Genomic DNA, 13,684 nt, shown 5'->3' with positions numbered 1-13,684 from the left:
ATGAACACTCCTACATGGCAGTGATATCCCAGTTGAGGAAAGGCGTTAGAACAAGGGCGGACTCTAGGCTGGTTGGACACTCTGAGTTCAGTGCTCGCCAATGCCCTTCTGCTTCCAAAACGTAACATGACGCTGAATACGAAATCCCATTCTGGCAGTGTTGGGCCAGTTGAGGAAAGAAGTTAGAACAAGGACGAACTGGAGGCAAGTTGGATACTCTGAAAGAAGTGCACACCAAGCCCCTTAGACTTCCAAAACGTTTCATCGCTCTTCAGGTGAAGTCTCATTAGTGGCAGTGTGTTCGCAGGTCAGGAAAGAACTTAGAACAAAGGCGGATTATAAGCAAGTTGGAAGCTCTAAGTAAAATGCAGGCTAAGGCCCTTAGGCTTCCGAAACTTCTAAATGCTCTTAAGTCGAAGAGGCCTATGCGGCTGTGTGTTCCCGGTTCAGGAAAGAACTTAGAACAAGGGCAGACTAGAAGCCACTTGGATACTCTGAGTTAAGTGCACGTCCAGTCCCATATGCTTCCAAAACGTATAATGGCACTTAAGGTGAGGTCTCATAAGTGGCAGTGTGTTCCCAGTTAAGGAAAGAATTTAGAACAAGGGCGGACAAGAAGCTTCTTGGATACTCTAAGTTAAGTGAACACAAAGACGCTTATGCTTCCAAAACGTCAACGCGATCTTAACGTGAAGATAAAAAATGGCAGTTTGTGCCCAGTTGTGGAAGAAGTTAGACCCTGGGCGCACTATAGGCAAGTTGCATACTCGAAGGGATGTGCAGCCCAAGACCCTTCTGCTTCCAAAACGTAAACTTGATCTGAAGTGAATATTCATGTGCGGCAGTTTGGGCCCAGTTGTGGAAAGAAGTTAGAAAAAGGCCGCATTATAGGCAAGTTGGATACTCTATGGTAAGGGCATGCCAAGTCCCTTATGCTTCCAAAACGTATCATCGCTCTGAAGGTGAAGTCTCATTAGTGGCAGTGTGCTCGCAGTTCAGGAAAGAACTTAGAACAAAGGCGGACTATAAGCAAGTTGGAAGCTCCAAGTAAAATGCAGAGCAAGGCCCTTAGGCTTCCAAAACGTATAAAAGCTCTTGAGGCGAAAGGCCTATGTGGCCGTGTATTCCCAGTTCAGGAAAAACGTAGAACAAAGGCAGAGTATAAGCCACATGGAAACTCTGAGTTAAGTGCACGTCCAGTCACTTAGGTTTCGAAACGTAAAATCGCACTGAAGGTTAAGTCTAATTAGTGGCAGTGTGTACCCAGTTACGGAAAGAATCTGGAACAAGGGCGGACGAGAAGCTTTTTGGACACTCTGAGTTAAGGGCACACCAAGACGCTTATGCTTCCAAACATCAACGCGATCTTAAAGTGAAGATTCAAAAATGGCAGATTGTTCCCCGTTGTGGAAAGAAATTGGAACCTGGGCGTACTCTAGGCAAGTTTCATACTCTAAGGTAAGGGCACGCCAAGACCCTCATGCTTCCAAAACGTAAACTTGAGCATTAGTGAAGATTCGTATGTGGCTGTGTGTTCCGAGTTGTGGAAAGAAGTTAGTCCCTGGGCGCACGATAGGACAGTTCCATACTTGAAGTTAAGTGCAGGACAAGACCCAGATGCTTCCAAAACGTAAACTTGATCTTTAGTGAAGATTCATATGAGGCTGTGTGTTCCCAGGTGTGGAAAGTAGTTAGTTCCTGGGCGAACTAGAGGCCAGTTGCATACTTGAAGATAAGTGCAGGCCAAGAACATTATGCTTCTCAAACGTAAACTCGATCTCTAGTGATGATTCCTATGTGGCTGTGTGTTCCCAGTTGTGGAAAGCAGGTAGTCCCTGGGCGCACAATAGGCCACTTGCATACTTGAAGTTAAGTGCAGGCCAAGACCCTTATGCTTCCAAAACGTAAACTCGATGTGAAGTGAAGATTCCTATATGGCAGGTTGTTCCCAGTTGTGGAAAGAAGTTAATACCTGGGCGCACTTTAGGCCAGTTGCATACTTGACGTTAAGTGCAGGCCAAGACCCTCATGCTCCTAAAACGTAAACTCGATCTTTAGTGAAGATTCCTATGTGGCTGTGTGTTCCCAGTTGTGGAAAGAAGTTAGTCCCTGGGCGCACGATAGGACAGTTCCATACTTGAAGTTAAGTGCAGGACAAGACCCTGATGCTTCCAAAACGTAAACTTGCTCTTGAGTGAAGATTCCTATGTGGCTGTGTGTTCCCAGTTGCGGAAAGAAGTTAGTCCCTGGGCGCACGATAGGACAGTTCCATACTTGAAGTGAAGTGCTGGACTAGACCCTGATGCTTCCAAAACGTAAACTTGCTCTTGAGTGAAGATTCCTATGTGGCTGTGTATTCCCAGTTGTGGAAAGAAGTTAGTTCCTGGGCGTACTATAGGCCAGTTGCATACTTGAAGATAAGTGCAGGCCAAGAACATTATGCTTCTCAAACATAAACTCGATCTCTAGTGATGATTCCTATATGGCTGGGTGTTCCCAGTTGTGGAAAGAAGTTAGTCCCTGGGCGCACGATAGGACAGTTGCATACTTGGAGTTAAGTGCAGGCCAAGACCCTGATGCTTCCAAAACGTAAACTTGCTCTTGAGTGAAGATTCCTATGTGGCTGTGTGTTCCCAGTTGCGGAAAGAAGTTAGTCCCTGGGCGCACGATAGGACAGTTCCATACTTGAAGTGAAGTGCTGGACTAGACCCTGATGCTTCCAAAACGTAAACTTGCTCTTGAGTGAAGATTCCTATGTGGCTGTGTATTCCCAGTTGTGGAAAGAAGTTAGTTCCTGGGCGTACTATAGGCCAGTTGCATACTTGAAGATAAGTGCAGGCCAAGAACATTATGCTTCTCAAACGTAAACTCGATCTCTAGTGATGATTCCTATATGGCTGGGTGTTCCCAGTTGTGGAAAGAAGTTAGTCCCTGGGCGCACGATAGGACAGTTGCATACTTGGAGTTAAGTGCAGGCCAAGACCCTTATGCTTCCCAAACGTAAACTCGATCTTTAAAGAAGACTCATAGGTGTCTGTGTGTTCCCAGTTGTGGAAAGAAGTTGGAACCTGCGCGCAATCTAGGCAAGTTGCTTACTCTAATGTAAGTGCAGGCCAAGACCCTTATGCTTCCAAAACGTAAACTCAATGTGACGTGAAGATTCCTATACGGCAGGTTGTTCCCCGTTGTGGAAAGAAGTTAGTCCCTGGGCGCACTCTAGGACAGTGGCATACTTGAAGTTACGTGCAGGCCAAGACCCTTATGCTTCCAAAACGTAAACTCGATCTCTAGTGAAGATTCCTATGTGGCTGTGTGTTCCCAGTAGTGGAAAGAAGTTAGGACCAGGGCGCACTATACGCAAGTTGCATACTCTAAGTTAAGAACAGGCCTAGACCCTTATGTTTCCAGAACGTAAACTCCATCTTTAGTGAAGATTCCTATGTGGCAGTTTGTGCCGTTCTGTGGAAAGAAGTTGGAACAAGGCCACATTAGAGGCAAGTTGGAGAGCCTAAGGTAAGTTCATGCCCAGTCCCTTATGCTTCCAAAACCTATAATCGCTCTTAAGTTTGAGTCTCCTAAGTGGAAGTGAGTTCCCAGGTGAGGGAAGATCTGAGAACAAGGGACGACTCTAAGCATGTTGGTTCCTTTGAGATAAATTCAAGTGAAGTCTCTTAGGCTTCCAAAACCTACAAACGCACTGAAGATGAACACTCCTACATGGCAGTGATATCCCAGTTGAGGAAAGGCGTTAGAACAAGGGCGGACTCTAGGCTGGTTGGACACTCTGAGTTCAGTGCTCGCCAATGCCCTTCTGCTTCCAAAACGTAACATGACGCTGAATACGAAATCCCATTCTGGCAGTGTTGGGCCAGTTGAGGAAAGAAGTTAGAACAAGGACGAACTGGAGGCAAGTTGGATACTCTGAAAGAAGTGCACACCAAGCCCCTTAGACTTCCAAAACGTTTCATCGCTCTTCAGGTGAAGTCTCATTAGTGGCAGTGTGTTCGCAGGTCAGGAAAGAACTTAGAACAAAGGCGGATTATAAGCAAGTTGGAAGCTCTAAGTAAAATGCAGGCTAAGGCCCTTAGGCTTCCGAAACTTCTAAATGCTCTTAAGTCGAAGAGGCCTATGCGGCTGTGTGTTCCCGGTTCAGGAAAGAACTTAGAACAAGGGCAGACTAGAAGCCACTTGGATACTCTGAGTTAAGTGCACGTCCAGTCCCATATGCTTCCAAAACGTATAATGGCACTTAAGGTGAGGTCTCATAAGTGGCAGTGTGTTCCCAGTTAAGGAAAGAATTTAGAACAAGGGCGGACAAGAAGCTTCTTGGATACTCTAAGTTAAGTGAACACAAAGACGCTTATGCTTCCAAAACGTCAACGCGATCTTAACGTGAAGATAAAAAATGGCAGTTTGTGCCCAGTTGTGGAAGAAGTGAGACCCTGGGCGCACTATAGGCAAGTTGCATACTCGAAGGGATGTGCAGCCCAAGACCCTTCTGCTTCCAAAACGTAAACTTGATCTGAAGTGAATATTCATGTGCGGCAGTTTGGGCCCAGTTGTGGAAAGAAGTTAGAAAAAGGCCGCATTATAGGCAAGTTGGATACTCTATGGTAAGGGCATGCCAAGTCCCTTATGCTTCCAAAACGTATCATCGCTCTGAAGGTGAAGTCTCATTAGTGGCAGTGTGCTCGCAGTTCAGGAAAGAACTTAGAACAAAGGCGGACTATAAGCAAGTTGGAAGCTCCAAGTAAAATGCAGAGCAAGGCCCTTAGGCTTCCAAAACGTATAAAAGCTCTTGAGGCGAAAGGCCTATGTGGCCGTGTATTCCCAGTTCAGGAAAAACGTAGAACAAAGGCAGAGTATAAGCCACATGGAAACTCTGAGTTAAGTGCACGTCCAGTCACTTAGGTTTCGAAACGTAAAATCGCACTGAAGGTTAAGTCTAATTAGTGGCAGTGTGTACCCAGTTACGGAAAGAATCTGGAACAAGGGCGGACGAGAAGCTTTTTGGACACTCTGAGTTAAGGGCACACCAAGACGCTTATGCTTCCAAACATAAACGCGATCTTAAAGTGAAGATTCAAAAATGGCAGATTGTTCCCCGTTGTGGAAAGAAATTGGAACCTGGGCGTACTCTAGGCAAGTTTCATACTCTAAGGTAAGGGCACGCCAAGACCCTCATGCTTCCAAAACGTAAACTTGAGCATTAGTGAAGATTCGTATGTGGCTGTGTGTTCCGAGTTGTGGAAAGAAGTTAGTCCCTGGGCGCACGATAGGACAGTTCCATACTTGAAGTTAAGTGCAGGACAAGACCCAGATGCTTCCAAAACGTAAACTTGATCTTTAGTGAAGATTCATATGAGGCTGTGTGTTCCCAGGTGTGGAAAGTAGTTAGTTCCTGGGCGAACTAGAGGCCAGTTGCATACTTGAAGATAAGTGCAGGCCAAGAACATTATGCTTCTCAAACGTAAACTCGATCTCTAGTGATGATTCCTATGTGGCTGTGTGTTCCCAGTTGTGGAAAGCAGGTAGTCCCTGGGCGCACAATAGACCACTTGCATACTTGAAGTTAAGTGCAGGCCAAGACCCTTATGCTTCCAAAACGTAAACTCGATGTGAAGTGAAGATTCCTATATGGCAGGTTGTTCCCAGTTGTGGAAAGAAGTTAATACCTGGGCGCACTTTAGGCCAGTTGCATACTTGACGTTAAGTGCAGGCCAAGACCCTCATGCTCCTAAAACGTAAACTCGATCTTTAGTGAAGATTCCTATGTGGCTGTGTGTTCCCAGTTGTGGAAAGAAGTTAGTCCCTGGGCGCACGATAGGACAGTTCCATACTTGAAGTTAAGTGCAGGACAAGACCCTGATGCTTCCAAAACGTAAACTTGCTCTTGAGTGAAGATTCCTATGTGGCTGTGTGTTCCCAGTTGCGGAAAGAAGTTAGTCCCTGGGCGCACGATAGGACAGTTCCATACTTGAAGTGAAGTGCTGGACTAGACCCTGATGCTTCCAAAACGTAAACTTGCTCTTGAGTGAAGATTCCTATGTGGCTGTGTATTCCCAGTTGTGGAAAGAAGTTAGTTCCTGGGCGTACTATAGGCCAGTTGCATACTTGAAGATAAGTGCAGGCCAAGAACATTATGCTTCTCAAACGTAAACTCGATCTCTAGTGATGATTCCTATATGGCTGGGTGTTCCCAGTTGTGGAAAGAAGTTAGTCCCTGGGCGCACGATAGGACAGTTGCATACTTGGAGTTAAGTGCAGGCCAAGACCCTGATGCTTCCAAAACGTAAACTCGATCTTTAAAGAAGACTCATAGGTGTCTGTGTGTTCCCAGTTGTGGAAAGAAGTTGGAACCTGCGCGCAATCTAGGCAAGTTGCTTACTCTAATGTAAGTGCAGGCCAAGACCCTTATGCTTCCAAAACGTAAACTCAATGTGACGTGAAGATTCCTATACGGCAGGTTGTTCCCCGTTGTGGAAAGAAGTTAGTCCCTGGGCGCACTCTAGGACAGTGGCATACTTGAAGTTACGTGCAGGCCAAGACCCTTATGCTTCCAAAACGTAAACTCGATCTCTAGTGAAGATTCCTATGTGGCTGTGTGTTCCCAGTAGTGGAAAGAAGTTAGGACCAGGGCGCACTATACGCAAGTTGCATACTCTAAGTTAAGAACAGGCCTAGACCCTTATGTTTCCAGAACGTAAACTCCATCTTTAGTGAAGATTCCTATGTGGCAGTTTGTGCCGTTCTGTGGAAAGAAGTTGGAACAAGGCCACATTAGAGGCAAGTTGGAGAGCCTAAGGTAAGTTCATGCCCAGTCCCTTATGCTTCCAAAACCTATAATCGCTCTTAAGTTTGAGTCTCCTAAGTGGAAGTGAGTTCCCAGGTGAGGGAAGATCTGAGAACAAGGGACGACTCTAAGCATGTTGGTTCCTTTGAGATAAATTCAAGTGAAGTCTCTTAGGCTTCCAAAACCTACAAACGCACTGAAGATGAACACTCCTACATGGCAGTGATATCCCAGTTGAGGAAAGGCGTTAGAACAAGGGCGGACTCTAGGCTGGTTGGACACTCTGAGTTCAGTGCTCGCCAATGCCCTTCTGCTTCCAAAACGTAACATGACGCTGAATACGAAATCCCATTCTGGCAGTGTTGGGCCAGTTGAGGAAAGAAGTTAGAACAAGGACGAACTGGAGGCAAGTTGGATACTCTGAAAGAAGTGCACACCAAGCCCCTTAGACTTCCAAAACGTTTCATCGCTCTTCAGGTGAAGTCTCATTAGTGGCAGTGTGTTCGCAGGTCAGGAAAGAACTTAGAACAAAGGCGGATTATAAGCAAGTTGGAAGCTCTAAGTAAAATGCAGGCTAAGGCCCTTAGGCTTCCGAAACTTCTAAATGCTCTTAAGTCGAAGAGGCCTATGCGGCTGTGTGTTCCCGGTTCAGGAAAGAACTTAGAACAAGGGCAGACTAGAAGCCACTTGGATACTCTGAGTTAAGTGCACGTCCAGTCCCATATGCTTCCAAAACGTATAATGGCACTTAAGGTGAGGTCTCATAAGTGGCAGTGTGTTCCCAGTTAAGGAAAGAATTTAGAACAAGGGCGGACAAGAAGCTTCTTGGATACTCTAAGTTAAGTGAACACAAAGACGCTTATGCTTCCAAAACGTCAACGCGATCTTAACGTGAAGATAAAAAATGGCAGTTTGTGCCCAGTTGTGGAAGAAGTTAGACCCTGGGCGCACTATAGGCAAGTTGCATACTCGAAGGGATGTGCAGCCCAAGACCCTTCTGCTTCCAAAACGTAAACTTGATCTGAAGTGAATATTCATGTGCGGCAGTTTGGGCCCAGTTGTGGAAAGAAGTTAGAAAAAGGCCGCATTATAGGCAAGTTGGATACTCTATGGTAAGGGCATGCCAAGTCCCTTATGCTTCCAAAACGTATCATCGCTCTGAAGGTGAAGTCTCATTAGTGGCAGTGTGCTCGCAGTTCAGGAAAGAACTTAGAACAAAGGCGGACTATAAGCAAGTTGGAAGCTCCAAGTAAAATGCAGAGCAAGGCCCTTAGGCTTCCAAAACGTATAAAAGCTCTTGAGGCGAAAGGCCTATGTGGCCGTGTATTCCCAGTTCAGGAAAAACGTAGAACAAAGGCAGAGTATAAGCCACATGGAAACTCTGAGTTAAGTGCACGTCCAGTCACTTAGGTTTCGAAACGTAAAATCGCACTGAAGGTTAAGTCTAATTAGTGGCAGTGTGTACCCAGTTACGGAAAGAATCTGGAACAAGGGCGGACGAGAAGCTTTTTGGACACTCTGAGTTAAGGGCACACCAAGACGCTTATGCTTCCAAACATCAACGCGATCTTAAAGTGAAGATTCAAAAATGGCAGATTGTTCCCCGTTGTGGAAAGAAATTGGAACCTGGGCGTACTCTAGGCAAGTTTCATACTCTAAGGTAAGGGCACGCCAAGACCCTCATGCTTCCAAAACGTAAACTTGAGCATTAGTGAAGATTCGTATGTGGCTGTGTGTTCCGAGTTGTGGAAAGAAGTTAGTCCCTGGGCGCACGATAGGACAGTTCCATACTTGAAGTTAAGTGCAGGACAAGACCCAGATGCTTCCAAAACGTAAACTTGATCTTTAGTGAAGATTCATATGAGGCTGTGTGTTCCCAGGTGTGGAAAGTAGTTAGTTCCTGGGCGAACTAGAGGCCAGTTGCATACTTGAAGATAAGTGCAGGCCAAGAACATTATGCTTCTCAAACGTAAACTCGATCTCTAGTGATGATTCCTATGTGGCTGTGTGTTCCCAGTTGTGGAAAGCAGGTAGTCCCTGGGCGCACAATAGGCCACTTGCATACTTGAAGTTAAGTGCAGGCCAAGACCCTTATGCTTCCAAAACGTAAACTCGATGTGAAGTGAAGATTCCTATATGGCAGGTTGTTCCCAGTTGTGGAAAGAAGTTAATACCTGGGCGCACTTTAGGCCAGTTGCATACTTGACGTTAAGTGCAGGCCAAGACCCTCATGCTCCTAAAACGTAAACTCGATCTTTAGTGAAGATTCCTATGTGGCTGTGTGTTCCCAGTTGTGGAAAGAAGTTAGTCCCTGGGCGCACGATAGGACAGTTCCATACTTGAAGTTAAGTGCAGGACAAGACCCTGATGCTTCCAAAACGTAAACTTGCTCTTGAGTGAAGATTCCTATGTGGCTGTGTGTTCCCAGTTGCGGAAAGAAGTTAGTCCCTGGGCGCACGATAGGACAGTTCCATACTTGAAGTGAAGTGCTGGACTAGACCCTGATGCTTCCAAAACGTAAACTTGCTCTTGAGTGAAGATTCCTATGTGGCTGTGTATTCCCAGTTGTGGAAAGAAGTTAGTTCCTGGGCGTACTATAGGCCAGTTGCATACTTGAAGATAAGTGCAGGCCAAGAACATTATGCTTCTCAAACATAAACTCGATCTCTAGTGATGATTCCTATATGGCTGGGTGTTCCCAGTTGTGGAAAGAAGTTAGTCCCTGGGCGCACGATAGGACAGTTGCATACTTGGAGTTAAGTGCAGGCCAAGACCCTGATGCTTCCAAAACGTAAACTTGCTCTTGAGTGAAGATTCCTATGTGGCTGTGTGTTCCCAGTTGCGGAAAGAAGTTAGTCCCTGGGCGCACGATAGGACAGTTCCATACTTGAAGTGAAGTGCTGGACTAGACCCTGATGCTTCCAAAACGTAAACTTGCTCTTGAGTGAAGATTCCTATGTGGCTGTGTATTCCCAGTTGTGGAAAGAAGTTAGTTCCTGGGCGTACTATAGGCCAGTTGCATACTTGAAGATAAGTGCAGGCCAAGAACATTATGCTTCTCAAACGTAAACTCGATCTCTAGTGATGATTCCTATATGGCTGGGTGTTCCCAGTTGTGGAAAGAAGTTAGTCCCTGGGCGCACGATAGGACAGTTGCATACTTGGAGTTAAGTGCAGGCCAAGACCCTTATGCTTCCCAAACGTAAACTCGATCTTTAAAGAAGACTCATAGGTGTCTGTGTGTTCCCAGTTGTGGAAAGAAGTTGGAACCTGCGCGCAATCTAGGCAAGTTGCTTACTCTAATGTAAGTGCAGGCCAAGACCCTTATGCTTCCAAAACGTAAACTCAATGTGACGTGAAGATTCCTATACGGCAGGTTGTTCCCCGTTGTGGAAAGAAGTTAGTCCCTGGGCGCACTCTAGGACAGTGGCATACTTGAAGTTACGTGCAGGCCAAGACCCTTATGCTTCCAAAACGTAAACTCGATCTCTAGTGAAGATTCCTATGTGGCTGTGTGTTCCCAGTAGTGGAAAGAAGTTAGGACCAGGGCGCACTATACGCAAGTTGCATACTCTAAGTTAAGAACAGGCCTAGACCCTTATGTTTCCAGAACGTAAACTCCATCTTTAGTGAAGATTCCTATGTGGCAGTTTGTGCCGTTCTGTGGAAAGAAGTTGGAACAAGGCCACATTAGAGGCAAGTTGGAGAGCCTAAGGTAAGTTCATGCCCAGTCCCTTATGCTTCCAAAACCTATAATCGCTCTTAAGTTTGAGTCTCCTAAGTGGAAGTGAGTTCCCAGGTGAGGGAAGATCTGAGAACAAGGGACGACTCTAAGCATGTTGGTTCCTTTGAGATAAATTCAAGTGAAGTCTCTTAGGCTTCCAAAACCTACAAACGCACTGAAGATGAACACTCCTACATGGCAGTGATATCCCAGTTGAGGAAAGGCGTTAGAACAAGGGCGGACTCTAGGCTGGTTGGACACTCTGAGTTCAGTGCTCGCCAATGCCCTTCTGCTTCCAAAACGTAACATGACGCTGAATACGAAATCCCATTCTGGCAGTGTTGGGCCAGTTGAGGAAAGAAGTTAGAACAAGGACGAACTGGAGGCAAGTTGGATACTCTGAAAGAAGTGCACACCAAGCCCCTTAGACTTCCAAAACGTTTCATCGCTCTTCAGGTGAAGTCTCATTAGTGGCAGTGTGTTCGCAGGTCAGGAAAGAACTTAGAACAAAGGCGGATTATAAGCAAGTTGGAAGCTCTAAGTAAAATGCAGGCTAAGGCCCTTAGGCTTCCGAAACTTCTAAATGCTCTTAAGTCGAAGAGGCCTATGCGGCTGTGTGTTCCCGGTTCAGGAAAGAACTTAGAACAAGGGCAGACTAGAAGCCACTTGGATACTCTGAGTTAAGTGCACGTCCAGTCCCATATGCTTCCAAAACGTATAATGGCACTTAAGGTGAGGTCTCATAAGTGGCAGTGTGTTCCCAGTTAAGGAAAGAATTTAGAACAAGGGCGGACAAGAAGCTTCTTGGATACTCTAAGTTAAGTGAACACAAAGACGCTTATGCTTCCAAAACGTCAACGCGATCTTAACGTGAAGATAAAAAATGGCAGTTTGTGCCCAGTTGTGGAAGAAGTTAGACCCTGGGCGCACTATAGGCAAGTTGCATACTCGAAGGGATGTGCAGCCCAAGACCCTGCTGCTTCCAAAACGTAAACTTGATCTGAAGTGAATATTCATGTGCGGCAGTTTGGGCCCAGTTGTGGAAAGAAGTTAGAAAAAGGCCGCATTATAGGCAAGTTGGATACTCTATGGTAAGGGCATGCCAAGTCCCTTATGCTTCCAAAACGTATCATCGCTCTGAAGGTGAAGTCTCATTAGTGGCAGTGTGCTCGCAGTTCAGGAAAGAACTTAGAACAAAGGCGGACTATAAGCAAGTTGGAAGCTCCAAGTAAAATGCAGAGCAAGGCCCTTAGGCTTCCAAAACGTATAAAAGCTCTTGAGGCGAAAGGCCTATGTGGCCGTGTATTCCCAGTTCAGGAAAAACGTAGAACAAAGGCAGAGTATAAGCCACATGGAAACTCTGAGTTAAGTGCACGTCCAGTCACTTAGGTTTCGAAACGTAAAATCGCACTGAAGGTTAAGTCTAATTAGTGGCAGTGTGTACCCAGTTACGGAAAGAATCTGGAACAAGGGCGGACGAGAAGCTTTTTGGACACTCTGAGTTAAGGGCACACCAAGACGCTTATGCTTCCAAACATAAACGCGATCTTAAAGTGAAGATTCAAAAATGGCAGATTGTTCCCCGTTGTGGAAAGAAATTGGAACCTGGGCGTACTCTAGGCAAGTTTCATACTCTAAGGTAAGGGCACGCCAAGACCCTCATGCTTCCAAAACGTAAACTTGAGCATTAGTGAAGATTCGTATGTGGCTGTGTGTTCCGAGTTGTGGAAAGAAGTTAGTCCCTGGGCGCACGATAGGACAGTTCCATACTTGAAGTTAAGTGCAGGACAAGACCCAGATGCTTCCAAAACGTAAACTTGATCTTTAGTGAAGATTCATATGAGGCTGTGTGTTCCCAGGTGTGGAAAGTAGTTAGTTCCTGGGCGAACTAGAGGCCAGTTGCATACTTGAAGATAAGTGCAGGCCAAGAACATTATGCTTCTCAAACGTAAACTCGATCTCTAGTGATGATTCCTATGTGGCTGTGTGTTCCCAGTTGTGGAAAGCAGGTAGTCCCTGGGCGCACAATAGGCCACTTGCATACTTGAAGTTAAGTGCAGGCCAAGACCCTTATGCTTCCAAAACGTAAACTCGATGTGAAGTGAAGATTCCTATATGGCAGGTTGTTCCCAGTTGTGGAAAGAAGTTAATACCTGGGCGCACTTTAGGCCAGTTGCATACTTGACGTTAAGTGCAGGCCAAGACCCTCATGCTCCTAAAACGTAAACTCGATCTTTAGTGAAGATTCCTATGTGGCTGTGTGTTCCCAGTTGTGGAAAGAAGTTAGTCCCTGGGCGCACGATAGGACAGTTCCATACTTGAAGTTAAGTGCAGGACAAGACCCTGATGCTTCCAAAACGTAAACTTGCTCTTGAGTGAAGATTCCTATGTGGCTGTGTGTTCCCAGTTGCGGAAAGAAGTTAGTCCCTGGGCGCACGATAGGACAGTTCCATACTTGAAGTGAAGTGCTGGACTAGACCCTGATGCTTCCAAAACGTAAACTTGCTCTTGAGTGAAGATTCCTATGTGGCTGTGTATTCCCAGTTGTGGAAAGAAGTTAGTTCCTGGGCGTACTATAGGCCAGTTGCATACTTGAAGATAAGTGCAGGCCAAGAACATTATGCTTCTCAAACGTAAACTCGATCTCTAGTGATGATTCCTATATGGCTGGGTGTTCCCAGTTGTGGAAAGAAGTTAGTCCCTGGGCGCACGATAGGACAGTTGCATACTTGGAGTTAAGTGCAGGCCAAGACCCTTATGCTTCCAAAACGTAAACTCGATCTTTAAAGAAGACTCATAGGTGTCTGTGTGTTCCCAGTTGTGGAAAGAAGTTGGAACCTGCGCGCAATCTAGGCAAGTTGCTTACTCTAATGTAAGTGCAGGCCAAGACCCTTATGCTTCCAAAACGTAAACTCAATGTGACGTGAAGATTCCTATACGGCAGGTTGTTCCCCGTTGTGGAAAGAAGTTAGTCCCTGGGCGCACTCTAGGACAGTGGCATACTTGAAGTTACGTGCAGGCCAAGACCCTTATGCTTCCAAAACGTAAACTCGATCTCTAGTGAAGATTCCTATGTGGCTGTGTGTTCCCAGTAGTGGAAAGAAGTTAGGACCAGGGCGCACTATACGCAAGTTGCATACTCTAAGTTAAGAACAGGCCTAGACCCT

This window comes from Meles meles, chromosome X (assembly GCF_922984935.1).
Source record: "Meles meles chromosome X, mMelMel3.1 paternal haplotype, whole genome shotgun sequence".
In the NCBI taxonomy this organism is placed as follows: Eukaryota; Metazoa; Chordata; class Mammalia; order Carnivora; family Mustelidae; genus Meles; species Meles meles.
Note: the sequence above shows the minus strand (reverse complement) of the source record.